Consider the following 4365-nt stretch of genomic DNA (forward strand, 5'->3'; position numbering starts at 1 on the left):
CAACATTGTTTGTAACTACTAGCTTTAGTATCCTCGATCAATTATAGTGAACAAATGCTCAAATCATGATCTTTGAATTGCTTAAAATCTCACCTGCTCATAGGTAGATTGTCAACAAAGCCCTCAGTACAAGAAATGTACCTCAAGATCTTGATTTTGATAAGTTCCAATCTATGGTAGTTCATCTGACCTCACTTTACTATATGTCCTTTTTTAAGGAAGATGACTATTTACTAAGTCATCTGCATAACCAACCTCTACACATTAAGGTCATGATACACCAAAAATGTTTCCATCATTTGTTCATTGATAATAGAGCTAATTTAAACATTGTCTCTACTACTCTACTTAGACAATTGGGCTATTTTGAAGAGTCCAGTAATCCCAATTGCAAGATAACTATCAAGGCATATGATGAAGTTGAACATAAATCTTTGGGTCTAGTTGTGTTGCCTCTCCAAGTTGGTCCTATAGAAATGGCTGTCAGTTTTCAAGTCCTCTACATTCCCTTAGCTTATAACATCTTGCTAGGAAGACCATAGATACATGAAATGCAAGTTTTACCCTCAACTTATAATTAATGTATCAAGTTCCCATTTCACGCCTTTGAAGTCACCATACCTACAAATACTAGTTATACTTCTAACATGCCAAAATTTGCTAAAAGATTTGTACTTGCTAACAAAGAATTTACAAACCATCATGATAATAGACTGAAGCAAATCGAGCAGTTTCTCAAGCTAAAAGAAACTAGAATGGGTGAATATCACATAGAACTAGTTTTTTCTTTGACATCTCTTCCTGAGTCACCCCGTCATTATGGGAGATCATCTGAAATGAAGAGACCTCTTGTGCTAACACCTCAAACTAAGTACAATGGTAGCTTTGTCAAAGCAACTGTACCTCTCCAAGAGAAAGATGGAAACAAAGCCATTATTGCATGGATATACAAGGAGGAAACTCTCATTGACCTCATAGAACAGTCTTGTGAGACCACTCCTGAAAAGTAGTGTCCATGTCTAAAACTCATGAAATTCTCTTTCTATAAGGGGAATGTTTTGGTTAGATGCAACAAAAATGGTCTGGTTGATCCTATCAAAGTGATAGCTAGAAGGAATTGAGATACATCCTGTCTAGGCTTCAAGAAGATTCCCTTCCATCTAGGGATCAACAAATTTATACCAGAACCAGAGAGTTCATCTAAACATGAGTCACAACCTAAGTTAGATGACCATGGGGATGAATTTGATGAGGAAAATCCTTATCCTTATCTAATTCCTGATGATCTAGCTAAATTATTCACAGAAGCAGGCAACTTTGTACCATGTGTCAGCAGTGTGGATGGTGATAGCAATTCTTTTAATGATACTACTAGTTCACACCATACCCAATAATAACAAGTAGAGTCTAATTAGGCTTTAGTTATTGAGCAACTTTTTAAAAATCTAGATGATGAAAGAGAATTTGTCCCTATCACTATTGGGGAATTCTACAATCTGTCTCCATGTAGCATAGATTCTCAAGAGTATGAATTTGACTCTCTCTCATAAGCAACTACAAAAAAAGACATAGATCAAGTTCATGTATATGAAAATCAGCTCAAAGTAGGTGAATCATCTAGGGTTAGGTAAGATTAGTCTTATCAACTAGTGTCATCAGGTCTTCAATTAATGACATTAGAATTCAAAGGTATTCAAGCACACCTATGGATGAAGTTGCTCTATGTCTCAAATTTCTTATCCATGCATTTGATGATTATACTGTAAATGCTATCAAACCTACCAAATCTCTTTCAATCACCTATCCCAAGCTCATAGACTAGAATTCCAATGCATCTAGTGAAGTCCCTACATTCTAGAATGACTATGCTCTTGCTTGTTCCTTAAACATTGTCAAACCTATAACATCTTCCACCAGTGAAAAAAAAATTAACATAATTGAAGCTAACATCAAATATCTTAGTCACACAATCAAAAAGAAAAGAAGTAAAAGGTTCAATGGTTAAAACCACATTGTGGCAGTATCAGAACCTAAAATAGTAAAAATAAAAGATGCATCCAAAGGTGAAAACCTCTCTGAGGCACCTATGGATGAGATATTTGATACACTTCCTAGTCACTTTTAAGAAAGATCATTAGTTTTGATAGAGCCAACGCAACCAATCAACTTTGGAATAGAGGAACATCTTCACATGATACATCTTGCACAATCACTATCTCCAGAAGAAAAAGAGGAATTCATTGCCTTCTTCCAAGAGAAAAAGATAATTTTTGCAGGGACATACTTAGACATGCCAAGCCTGGATCCTAATCTCATAATGCACCATTTATCTATTATGCTAGGAGTTAAACCAGTCAAACAAAAACTTAGGAAAATGCATCTTCATGTTGCATTACTAGTCAAAGCTAAACTAGAAAAGCTTCTAAAAGTTGGTTTCATACAAGCTATTGATTACACTAAATGGATATCAAACATTGTTCTAGTCTCCAAACATGAAAAATCTTTTAGAGTCTATACAAATATTTGAGATTTCAACTTAGCATGTCCAAAGGATAATTTTCCACTCCCTAGGATTGATATGATAGTGGATATGATAGCAGGATATGAAATGTACTCATTCATCGATAGATTTTTTGGTTATAATAAGATTAAAAATTGAACTAGAAGCTCAAGAAAAGACTTCTTTCACCTGTGCATGGGGAACCTTCTATTGGAACATGATGCCATTTGGTCTAAAAAATGCTAGTGCCACATATCAAAGGGTACTTACTATAATTTTCCATGATATGATGCATAAGACCATGGAAGACTATGTTGATAATACTTTGGTTAAGAGCATAAAAAAATCACTTACTTTCAAGATCTGGGACCTATCTTGGACCACATGTAGAAATTTAGTCTAAGACTCAATCCCAAGAAATGTGCATTTAGGGTAGCATCTGGGAAACTTCTTGGTTACATTGTCTCTGCAAAAGGAATTGAGGTTGATCCAAAGAAAATTCAAGCAATCATGGACATGCCTCCACCCCACAATATCAGTCAAATGAGAGGCTTACAAGGAAGACTTCAATCCATTTGTAGCTTCATCTCACAATTACCAGATAGGTCATAACCTTTTAGCAATACTCTACACAAAGGTACGAAATATAACTAGAGTCAAGAGTGTAATCAGAGTCCAACATAGATAAAGCAATACCTTGCTAATCCACCAATATTGATGCCTCCTATCTATGGAAATCCTCTCATTATGTACATCTCAACAATAGAGTCATCCCTTCGTATTCTACTAGCTGAAGAAGATAATGATAACAAGGAAAGAGCTATCTACTATCTCAGTCACATATTGATTTGTTATGAAATGAATTATAGCATCATTGAGAAGGCTTTCTTGGTTGTTTTCTTTGTTTCCCAAAATTTGAGACTCTACATGCTATCTCATACTACATGACTGATTGTTAAAATTGATCCACTAAAATACTTACTCAGCAAGGCAGCTCTAACAGAAAGGTTAGCTAAGTGGTTCATGATACTAAGCGAGTTTGACATTTAGTATGTTGAATGAAAGGCTATCTAAGGACAAGTGATCCTTGATCAATTAGTTAAAGTGCCAATGTAGAGTCTTTTTCTACTAAACATTGACTTCCTTGATAAATCAATTCTAATGCTCGCACATCACAATTGGGTGATGTTATTTGATGATTCCTTCACACAACATGGATCTAGTGTTGGGCTCTTATTCATAACACCACATATGTATTCACTACCTAAGCCATACACGATTTTGTTTCCTTGTACAAACAAGATTTTAGAATATGAAGCTCTAATTAATGGCATGAAGATTGTAGTTGAATGGAGAGTGGATGAGTTAAACATCTTTGGTGATTTACATCCCATAATCAACTAGGTCAATGATGTATATAAGATGAAGGATGAGAAATTAATCCCTTATAAATGCATGGTAGATGACCTAAAGAAATACTTTTCTCATATCACTTTTCAACAAATTCCTTGGGTAGACAACAAAGCATCTAATGGCATGGCTACTCTTGCTTCCATGCTACAGATGCCAAAGAATGATCTTAAACATGAGTTCCTAGTGGAAACCTTACTCTACCCTACCTATAACTCCCCTAAATATAGGATGATCTATTTTATTGTAGGAGATGACTCATCCGGCTACCACCATATATATTCTTACTTGCATGATCAAACAATTCCAAACAATTTAAACTGGAATGAAAAATGTCACTTTATCCACAATGCTTTATGGTATGTTATTATTTCTAATGACTTGTTTAGGAGAAGTCTTGAAAAAATACTCCTTAGGTGTTTAGAACCCAATGAGTCCAAATGCACATTAATTTA

Source organism: Cupressus sempervirens, chromosome 8, assembly GCF_028749045.1.
Source record: "Cupressus sempervirens isolate cs-2001-9-10 chromosome 8, ASM2874904v1, whole genome shotgun sequence".
In the NCBI taxonomy this organism is placed as follows: Eukaryota; Viridiplantae; Streptophyta; class Pinopsida; order Cupressales; family Cupressaceae; genus Cupressus; species Cupressus sempervirens.